This window comes from Amphiura filiformis, chromosome 17, assembly GCF_039555335.1.
Source record: "Amphiura filiformis chromosome 17, Afil_fr2py, whole genome shotgun sequence".
NCBI classification, from domain to species: domain Eukaryota; kingdom Metazoa; phylum Echinodermata; class Ophiuroidea; order Amphilepidida; family Amphiuridae; genus Amphiura; species Amphiura filiformis.
Genome location: NC_092644.1, coordinates 9036106 through 9047949, shown reverse-complemented (window position 1 = coordinate 9047949; position 11844 = coordinate 9036106). Strand labels below are relative to the sequence as shown.

At 42.0% G+C, this 11844-nt stretch overlaps 1 long non-coding RNA gene across 1 annotated transcript; it reads left to right on the top strand.

Moving 5' to 3' along the window:
* The first annotated feature begins 2255 nt into the window (after positions 1-2255).
* LOC140138185 (uncharacterized) lies at positions 2256-11403 on the top strand. Its single transcript, XR_011856962.1, has 3 exons — positions 2256-2365; positions 8275-8381; positions 11144-11403. It is a non-coding gene; the product is annotated as an uncharacterized lncRNA (long non-coding RNA).
* Positions 11404-11844: the final 441 nt, after the last annotated feature.

Sequence of the window (11844 nt, the reverse complement as noted above, 5' to 3'; positions counted from 1 at the left end):
TCGCGCATTCAAGTGCGCTGTACGCGACCGGTAGTTCGATCATCCTGATACGCGATGACAGGGTCAATGTCCGCTTCTGCGTCAGACTTTCCTGCCACTTCCCGCTGTGGCACGTGGCAGGGTGTTTCAACCAATGACAAGCCTTGATTGTGTCCTTTTGTCTGCAAGCCAATGCGCGTGCGCCACACCACTCAGCGGCAAGCGGTAGACTGCTGCCCTCAGTTGTCAACCGTCTGGATTGACGACTGAGAAAACTAGGTGGAAAAAAAGTGACGGATTTTGCAACAGGATTCTTGTGCCGTCGAGCATGCGCAGTTGTGTCCAAATTGACCTTTTGACCGAGTTTGTTGTTTTTATACTGGCGCGGTACAGCGACATGGTACACGGGCGCCGCTAGCATGCTAGTCAGTCGCGCTACAGCGGCAGCGCACAACCAAGTCGCATTGAATAGTTTTCAAAAGTCTGTCACGATATGAACTGTAAGATAATCAGTAGTCAGCTATGAAGCATAACACAGTACATGCGAAGTGTAGACGGCTGATTGGAATTAGTACAGGGAACCCACAAAAAATGATAGGGCAGCGCCAATACCGATCAAATGACGTGTCTGTTTTGCCCAGTTTTTTTAAGTTTGCGTTGCGAACTAGATTGGAATTAGTCTAGGCAAGCGGCAGGGTAGTATGAAACCAGCATTACACGCAGTAACAACTTGCTGTCACTGTCAGGGTCCTGGACCTGGCCCGGGTTGAAGGGTGACACTGTTGACATTTACTTTTACTTTTTTTTGCTGACGCGCCGGATGCGAGTTGTTAAACGGTGATGAACAACGGTGACACATGATTGAATCCCTTTCAACAACGAAAAGAAGCTAAAGATCGTATAAATCCCGATTATTTCACGAGGAATATCACTTAAAATCATTGCCACTCATCTTTACAAAAACTTCGATGATTTCTCTGCAATAAAACAACAGAATAAAACAGCAATGTTTAGCCGCTACCTGAAAATACTGAATTCAACAGCTCTCAGATTCAACTTGCAAGCTTGCACACGCATTGCACGCACAAAAGTTCCAGACATGACGAATTTTACGCGCTCCCGCGTAATGCGTAGTCTCGCTCGCGTACGCTACAGTAAAAGTGTGGATACATCATGGTTTAACAACGGCTGGCTCCTGTACAAAGGTATAGGATGAGTTGTTGAAGTATGCATTTATTATAAACCTATATAAAGACCCATGGGGCATTATGATTGTTGAAGAAAATATATGCTCGGTGTTCACGACATTTATTTAAAAGTGGCCAAAACAATGCTGACAATATCCGTTCAATGAATGATTCATGCATTCAATTTCAAACTTGACGTTGAAGGCCGGGCAGGTCCCCGTCAAAATCGGACCAGCCAAATTTACACGCTACAGAGCCTGAAAAATAAGATCCCGCAAATCACAAATTGACACACGTATGGGAGCTGCCATGGGGTGGTCGGGGGGTCGCCGGGTGTAAACGAACGTGTCACCAGCAAGCGTCCTACGCGCTCAATAACGTGTCACACTCGGCAGTCCACACTTTTTAATGCGTGCCGGTTCAAAATTCTGAAAATTGGTGAAAGCGTGGGGGTTTAAACTTTTGGGGTAAAAAGCGTGGAATGATATAAAGCGTGCCAGGATTAAAATAAAAAGCGTGGGGCTTCTTCCAACTTTTTGAATGATAAAATACTCAAAGGGTGGGGGTAAAATAAAAAGGGTGGGAGTCAAACCCCACTGCCGAGTATGGTGTATCTAGGGCGCAATGGTAGCGCTAGAACTAAACACTCCAGTGTCCGCAGGGACCCCTAAACTTGCAGAAAATTAAAAAGTAGGGGGTCCGGAGTAGAGTTTGGTGAGTCCGAGTTGCACAAATGATGCATAAATAGTATGTCTGCAATAGCAAAAAATATAAAAAACTGGGGGGTCTGCAGGGACCCCAGAACTTGCAGAAAATTTAAAACAGGGGGGTCCGAACTCTAACTGGGACCCCAAAAAGCGACCTAGCGCTACCCACTAGGGCAAGCATAATCGCAGACTGCTGCCCGTTCGTTGTCAAGTCTGGATTGACTGCTTTTGACAGGGGGTCAAAAGCCACGTGGTTTGTTGTTTCCATTCCGTCCCCCTGGCTTTGATCAGGGGGACGGAGGATTTTTGATGACTGGCAACCTTGCATGTCCATGACGGCCTAATCGATGTATCGGTATTTTCGCTGACTCGCTCATCTCGCTGTGTTGCTGAATCCAGCCATGTCGGCGGTAGTGCGTTGTACCAGCAAGGCAAGGAATGGATTCTGCTTTTATTTCAACGATGGCTAGCTGTGTGATTGTGTGAAGATTTGTAAGTATTGTGTTGTGTCACTTGTTTATACATTTTAAAGTAAATAAAATAGACTAACGAGTACGACTAGGTTACAAACCAGACGCACGCTGCATGCACTATGTCTATGGCTATGCAGCTACTCATGTGCTGCATGCAATGACCAATGTCAACAGTGTCACCCTTCAACCCGGGCCAGGTCCAGGACCCTGACAGTGACAGCAAGTTGTTACTGCGTGTAATGCTGGTTTCATACTACCCTGCCGCTTGCCCAGACTAATTCCAATCTAGTTCGCAACGCAAACTTAAAAAACTGGGCAAAACAGACACGTCATTTGATCGGCATTGGCGCTGCCCTATCATTTTTGTGGGTTCCTGTATTAATTCCAATCAGCCGTCTACACTTCGCATGTACTGTGTTATGCTTCATAGCTGACTACTGATTATCTTACAGTTCATATCGTGACAGACTTTGAAAACTATTCAATGCGACTTGGTTGTGCGCTGCCGCTGTAGCGCGACTGACTAGCATGCTAGCGGCGCCTGTGTACCATGTCGCTGTACCGCGCCAGTATAAAAACAACAAACTCGGTCAAAAGGTCAATTTGGACATAACTGCGCATGCTCGACGGCACAAGAATCCTGTTGCAAAATCCGTCACTTTTTTTCCACTCTAGTTTTCTCAGTCGTCAATCCAGACGGTTGACAACCGAGGGCAGCAGTCTACCGCTTGCCGCTGAGTGGTGTGGCGCACGCGCAGTGGCTTGCAGACAAAAGGACACAATCAAGGCTTGTCATTGGTTGAAACACCCCTGCCACGTGCCACAGCGGGAAGTGGCAGGAAAGTCTGACGCAGAAGCGGACATTGACCCTGTCATCGCGTATCAGGATGATCGAACTACTGGTCGCGTACAGCGCACTTGAATGCGCGATTATGCGCGTACAGCAAAATAGCACCCCTGTTTTTGAATGGGGTCCCTGCAGATTATCTAGCGCCCTAGCGGCAACCCTAGATACTTTTAACCATACTCGGCACTGGAGTGTTTAGGGTTTGACTCCAGTGGGGTTTGACTCCACCTACCCACCCTTTTTATTTTACCCCCACCCTTTGAGTATTTTATCATTCAAAAGTTGGAAGAAGCCCCACGCTTTTTATTTTAATCCTGGCACGCTTTATATCATTCCACGCTTTTTACCCCAAAAGTTTAAACCCCCACGCTTTCACCAATTTTCAGAATTTTGAACCGGCACGCATTAAAAAGTGTGGACTGCCGAGTGTGACACGTTATTGAGCGCGTAGGACGCTTGCTGGTGACACGTTCGTTTACACCCGGCGACCCCCCGACCACCCCATGGCAGCTCCCATACGTGTGTCAATTTGTGATTTGCGGGATCTTATTTTTCAGGCTCTGTAGCGTGTAAATTTGGCTGGTCCGATTTTGACAGTGGGGGACCTGCCCGGCCTTCAACGTCAAGTTTGAAATTGAATGCATGAATCATTCATTGAACGGATATTGTCAGCATTGTTTTGGCCACTTTTAAATAAATGTCGTGAACACCGAGCATATATTTTCTTCAACAATCATAATGCCCCATGGGTCTTTATATAGGTTTATAATAAATGCATACTTCAACAACTCATCCTATACCTTTGTACAGGAGCCAGCCGTTGTTAAACCATGATGTATCCACACTTTTACTGTAGCGTACGCGAGCGAGACTACGCATTACGCGGGAGCGCGTAAAATTCGTCATGTCTGGAACTTTTGTGCGTGCAATGCGTGCAAGCTTGCAAGTTGAATCTGAGAGCTGTTGAATTCAGTATTTTCAGGTAGCGGCTAAACATTGCTGTTTTATTCTGTTGTTTTATTGCAGAGAAATTATCGAAGATTTTGTAAAGATGAGTGGCAATGATTTTAAGTGATATTCCTCGTGAAATAATCGGGATTTATACGATCTTTAGCTTCTTTTCGTTGTTGAAAGGGATTCAATCATGTGTCACCGTTGTTCATCACCGTTTAACAACTCGCATCCGGCGCGTCAGCAAAAAAAAGTAAAAGTAAATGTCAACAGTGTCACCCTTCAACCCGGGCCAGGTCCAGGACCCTGACAGTGACAGCAAGTTGTTACTGCGTGTAATGCTGGTTTCATACTACCCTGCCGCTTGCCTAGACTAATTCCAATCTAGTTCGCAACGCAAACTTAAAAAAACTGGGCAAAACAGACACGTCATTTGATCGGTATTGGCGCTGCCCTATCATTTTTTGTGGGTTCCCTGTACTAATTCCAATCAGCCGTCTACACTTCGCATGTACTGTGTTATGCTTCATAGCTGACTACTGATTATCTTACAGTTCATATCGTGACAGACTTTTGAAAACTATTCAATGCGACTTGGTTGTGCGCTGCCGCTGTAGCGCGACTGACTAGCATGCTAGCGGCGCCCGTGTACCATGTCGCTGTACCGCGCCAGTATAAAAACAACAAACTCGGTCAAAAGGTCAATTTGGACACAACTGCGCATGCTCGACGGCACAAGAATCCTGTTGCAAAATCCGTCACTTTTTTTCCACCTAGTTTTCTCAGTCGTCAATCCAGACGGTTGACAACTGAGGGCAGCAGTCTACCGCTTGCCGCTGAGTGGTGTGGCGCACGCGCATTGGCTTGCAGACAAAAGGACACAATCAAGGCTTGTCATTGGTTGAAACACCCTGCCACGTGCCACAGCGGGAAGTGGCAGGAAAGTCTGACGCAGAAGCGGACATTGACCCTGTCATCGCGTATCAGGATGATCGAACTACCGGTCGCGTACAGCGCACTTGAATGCGCGATTATGCGCCCTATCAGGGGTAGCGCTAGGTCGCTTTTTGGGGTCCCGGACCCACCAAAATAGAGTTCGGACCCCTGTTTTTAAATTTTCTGCAAGTTCTGGGGTCCCTGCAGACCCCCCAGTTTTTCAATCTAGCGCTATTGCAGACATACTATTTATGCATCATTTGTGCAACTCGGACTCACCAAACTCTACTCCGGACCCCCTACTTTTTAATTTTCTGCAAGTTTAGGGGTCCCTGCGGACACTGGAGTGTTTAGGTCTAGCGCTACCATTGCGCCCTAGATACACCATACTCGGCAGTGGGGTTTGACTCCCACCCTTTTATTTTACCCCCACCCTTTGAGTATTTTATCATTCAAAAAGTTGGAAGAAGCCCCACGCTTTTTATTTTAATCCTGGCACGCTTTATATCATTCCACGCTTTTTACCCCAAAAGTTTAAACCCCCACGCTTTCACCAATTTTCAGAATTTTGAACCGGCACGCATTAAAAAGTGTGGACTGCCGAGTGTGACACGTTATTGAGCGCGTAGGACGCTTGCTGGTGACACGTTCGTTTACACCCGGCGACCCCCCGACCACCCCATGGCAGCTCCCATACGTGTGTCAATTTGTGATTTGCGGGATCTTATTTTTCAGGCTCTGTAGCGTGTAAATTTGGCTGGTCCGATTTTGACAGTGGGGGACCTGCCCGGCCTTCAACGTCAAGTTTGAAATTGAATGCATGAATCATTCATTGAACGGATATTGTCAGCATTGTTTTGGCCACTTTTAAATAAATGTCGTGAACACCGAGCATATATTTTCTTCAACAATCATAATGCCCCATGGGTCTTTATATAGGTTTATAATAAATGCATACTTCAACAACTCATCCTATACCTTTGTACAGGAGCCAGCCGTTGTTAAACCATGATGTATCCACACTTTTACTGTAGCGTACGCGAGCGAGACTACGCATTACGCGGGAGCGCGTAAAATTCGTCATGTCTGGAACTTTTGTGCGTGCAATGCGTGCAAGCTTGCAAGTTGAATCTGAGAGCTGTTGAATTCAGTATTTTTCAGGTAGCGGCTAAACATTGCTGTTTTATTCTGTTGTTTTATTGCAGAGAAATCATCGAAGTTTTTGTAAAGATGAGTGGCAATGATTTTAAGTGATATTCCTCGTGAAATAATCGGGATTTATACGATCTTTAGCTTCTTTTCGTTGTTGAAAGGGATTCAATCATGTGTCACCGTTGTTCATCACCGTTTAACAACTCGCATCCGGCGCGTCAGCAAAAAAAAGTAAAATTTGCCCGTCAATTTCGGATTGCAAGTAATAAAATACACACGTAGCGCCCTCTTGGTGTGGCGGGACAGAATTGTTAAATTTGAAGTTACTACATTATTTAAAAAAGATAGGGTTTTTTGTTTATGGTATTATAAAGGTCTTCTGTATAGACAATTTTACCACTAAAAAAATCTCAGTGGACTTTGCAAAAATAAAGAACTAAATTAAAATAGGTGTAAAATTCTGTCCCGCCACATTTTGAGGTGATTTTTTTACGTTCCGGAAGGGACAAAAAAAAAATTCAGTCAAAACTTTCCAAAATATCAACTAAATATTCCTGAGTACACAAAATTTGAATTCATCAACATTGCTAGACTCAGAGCCATTTTAACTTCTTCTTTTTTCAGGCCTTTGTAGTAGGATGTCAGCAATAATTCTATTTTCAGGGTCTGGTGTAAAACATGGCCCGCCAGTCCGCTACATTTTGAGATGATTTTTTTAAGTTCAGGAAGGCATAAAAAATTTCTTTCTCAGTCAATATTTTGCAATAATTTTTCATTGGAAGTGAAAGAAAAGACAATTTTGTCAGTTTTAAAGTGAATCAATTTTTTTTGTGTTGATTTTGACGTGGTGGCCAAAATTCTGTCCTGCCACATTCCCGCCATGATTTTTAAAAATTAATGAGCGTATAAGTGGGGTGAATTTTAAAATTATAACAAAAGAAGGATAGTTGAAGTTAATACCCATGTTAGAAACAAATGTTTTATCCCAGTAGTACTTTTGATACAAATTCAACAAACATACTGTGTTCACAAATACATGAAGTTTATCATTCCGTCCCACCACATCCATAAATTTGTGTTACCATGGCAACATGTTGATTTTTTGGACTATTTTTCTTGTGTGTGAATATAGTCTGTAACTTATTTGTTTTTATTAAGAACATTATTATTAATCCATAAAATAACAGGCACAGAGCTACAATATATAAAAGGTCTATCAAAATTTCCTCCCACCACAAACGGGAATTTTGGCTCTGGCTTCGCCGCCATTGTGTGTGAGTGCGAGCAGTCAAAGCTTCACCCGATAATGAGGGCCAATTGTTCCATGAAATGAGACGGGCAAAACTGCTATGTACTTACCGCGTATTTTTAAGGTCTATCCCGTAATCGCGAAGGCACGCATGTTCATAAATAATTATGCTAGCATATGTACATGTATCATGCCAATAAATTAAAGTGGTACAGGGCTATTTTCAACTTTTTGTCACAGACAGTGGCCCATTTAGCCGTAGTAGAAACATGTATGCTGCAAAACTGCCACCCCCCTGCAAGTGTCCCAATGGTAAACACATGCAAAAAACAAAATATAAAGGGTATTTGCTGTAGAAGTAGCAATGTAACAGGACTAATTACCATAGCAATGGATACACTATTTGACTTTAGGGTCAAAATTTACATAACAAAATGGCAGCCAAAATCATTAAATTAGGGTTTACTAGTGTGCAAAACTCCTAATTAGATTCCAAACATAATCTTTTTTTTAAAAGCAATTTTGGTATACATGCTGAATCTAAAAACAATGATTCTCTAATTAATCGTTAAAGTTTGAACTTCTAATTTGCGTGCGTATATGCTATGTGCGATTAACTTTATGAGTGTGATTCGAAAATGCGACCGACAAAATACACACGTACATCACTACCAAACTATATTACATGTGTGGGTATTTTTTTTACCAGACTAATGCAGTAACATTCAATATTAGTCAAGTTGATATTACTGATTAGTGATTATGCTATTATGTCTTTGTGTTTGGTTTGCAGTTGGCCCAGCTTATCAATGTGTGGAGATGTGTAAAATCTGTAAATGGATTGATTAATTTCTATGAAGGGTCTGTAAGGAAACACTTGATATACTTAACTGTAACTTGGTAAGTAGAGTCATGACAACAGTAAAACTATTATACAGGGTGTATCAAAATTAAGTATACAGTTTGAAAAATGCAGCTAGATTAAAAAGTATGAGGTCTGTGTTCAAAATTCTCTAGTTGATAACTTAATCAACATCTTGTCCCCCTATAGCTGACAAATCACTGGCGTGTGACCATTGCCCAATAATAAGGATTTGGTGGCTACTTTTGTGAAACGAGTACAAAAAGCAGTTGCGCGAAGTCAATTAAAATCAAAACAACATACAAATCACAAGAAAGTCTCACCTCCACATGCCCACAATTCTTCTGTATGCAGATTTCGGCTCTTCTCAACATGGCGTTCAAAGCACGTCTAATGAGAGGCCTGTCCTGCCTGAGAATGTCAACTTGTGCAATTATGCATCTCTGAAGTTCATGAAGGTCTGCAGGAGGACTTGTGAAAACATTTTTAATGCAAACTCTGCTTCATCGCCAATGATGAAATCTTCCAGGAAACGTAGAGGATGTTCAAGAAGCCACTGACAGAACACAGTGCGACGTTGGTGATCTGCTTGCCGAAGTTGATGTCTCTTTATCGTGAATGGAATCGTGTAGGGATGAAATCGCAAGTCATAAATGAGTTATTCTGTTAAAGGTTGCAGATGGTATTACAAGTCCATTTCAACAGCAGCTAATTTGACCTCCTGCTTGCTCCGTCTGCAGAGTGTTACGGACTGCTAGGATATTTGCAGCAGATCTTCCAGTTCGGGGCGACCACAATGTTCTCTGTTCAGATTACGACTCGTTCCAGTTATCTGATACTCGCAACATTTTTGTAAATAGCACCACATGAAGGGGGCGTGCATTTGGGTACTGCTGGCGAAATCTCCGAAGCACTTCTGCTGGACTCTGGGTGCGAAGATACACTGCAACAAGGAAGGCCCTTTGCTCTAGCGTGTACTATGGAGTATCCATTTTAATGTTACTATTCTCCTTGTCAAGTAAAACCTAGCATATGTAAGAAGATAGTTGCCCAGATTTACCAAAAGTCATGTGTTATGTAACTCACACATGCACAGGATTGGAACCCTAACAATGAGGATAAATGATCTGTACACCTGCATGTTACTCATGGCTGCACAACAATATCAAGCACCGGGCATTTAACCAATTGACTTCGCGCAACTGCTTTTTGTACTCGGCTCACAAAAGTAGCCACCAAATCCTTATTAATGGTCACACGCCAGTGATTTTTCAGCTGTAGGAGGACAAGATGTTGATTAAGTTATCAATTAGAGAATTTTGACCAAAGACCTCATACTTTTTAATCTAGCGGTATTTTTCAAACTGTATACTTAATTTTGATACACCCTGTTCAGTAAACAAATTCAGATCAAAGGTTGGTGGCAGGGCTGTCAACATTTTGGAATTGCTTGGCGTGAGACACTGTCGAACAGTGGTGTACCGGGATGAAATTATTGTTTGCCGACTATGATGTTCATTTTGAGTCATGATTATTTGAGCGACAGCCAGTGGTGGCGCCAGGATTTTTTTTTTTTTTGGGGGGTGGGCAAAGTGAATTTCAGGGGGAATCAACAAATTTTGCGCAAAATTGGCTCAAAAAGTGGAAATTTCGTAAGTTTGTTTTTACTGGGGGCAACAGGGGCAAGAGTTTGACTGGGGCAAACCCCCCATTTAGGCCTACTATTTAAGTGCAATAATATGTTAAAGGTACATGGAAATGTAATAATGGATCAGAAATTATTATGTCATGACTCTTAAAATGGGGCGGTTATAACCCGGTTATAAAGACATTTTAAGCACTATCATAGCCAAGTCAAGTATTATTTTTTGGAGGCAATGTTCATAATGGCAAGCATTATGCAATATTCAGTTCTTTACAGGGATGGCACTCTCTCATTTCTATGAACTCCATAGCGCCATTAGGCGAACGTTTACGGTACATCCTGACTCCGGCTTATATATAAACTCTCCATCCAGCAAGAAACTCATTGAAATACAAACTTTGAAATCAATATCATAGGCCTATTGAAATTCAATTAATATACCATGCAGATAATAACCTTGACCAAATAATTATTAGGGATCCAATTAAGATAAGCAAACATTACTGGGTAGATAACAGGAACTGAATTTTGTCAGTTGGAAGTAATTGAGTAAATCGTCTGTATCAAAATAGCAGTGTATTTTTCATGCAGTAATATGCTCAGCCTTATCACAAATAAACAATAGCAGTGACCTTACCCACCAATCAGTAAAGCCTATTATAATCATGTGATGGCTCAATCCAATAGTAAACATGCTTGGAAAAAAGGCAAAAAAATAGTCCTGGCTGCCATTGTCTCAATACAAGATAAGATGTTCTAAAAAGTCCTTGTCATGTGAGGCAGGATTAGATAAAGGGATATAAACCCCGGTATGAGACATTAGAAATTATTTCCTAGCCTCTTAACCACAGGGTTGATGGGCTACATACATTCAAGACACAGTGTATGTAAGGGATTAACTGTGCATATGAGATATGGGTCCAAGTGGGGGAAATGTTCACTCCGTGAACAAAAATAGACCTTTCAATCACACCTCCACTTTAAACCTTTACAGGGAGGTATAGAATCCAAGATCCAAGAAATTCATTGGTTGAAATTAATGTTGGTAGATTTCGTCCATGCATTGCATGCAAAACATTGATTATACATCAAATGGTTTTATAATTTCTGCTGTCTGAATAATTATGTTCTTGTTATTATTGTCTTCTTTCACAGGGGCATGATGATTTGAAAAGGGGACCTCAGGACATCAATCTACCTCTTATAGAGCTGCCATGGTTACAGAAAAAAAACATGCTTTTTGAATGGAGCGTACATTTTCTTGTTGGTACCATTTATTCAACCTACACAATTTGTCAAACAATGCTATAAATTAGTATTTATGTAAAGTACCAGCCTTCAGCAAAAGTCAAGAGATGAATTGAATTATCTTTGGCAATATTAAGTGACATTTTATCAGACTATCTTTAATGATCTGGGAGACTAATTTGTGGCCTCACATGAATGACATTGTATGTCTCATGTTAAAAACTGCTGTGGAAGAAGTAGCCGAATTAAGGTAAATAATGGGCTTAACCCACCACTAATTGCAACAGAATCCATAATCACCTAGTGCAGGCTCTGTGCTGGACTCTTATACCTGTATGATGATCTAAGATGCTTGCTGGTTTGGGAATGGAACTTGCTCGCTAATTGCAAATTGAGCTAGTTCTATTTATCATCCATTAATTTCAAAAAAGCAGAATATATCACCTTTAAACTAAACCCTTCAGTTGATAGCACTTTACACTGCATGATTAGCAGTGTGTCTGCTATCTTCAGTAGATAGTATACAAATATTGACTGCTATGAGCGGTTATGATTATAGGTTTCAGGTGATCTCAAAACCATGCTATGACCCAAGGCACAGCCGAGGG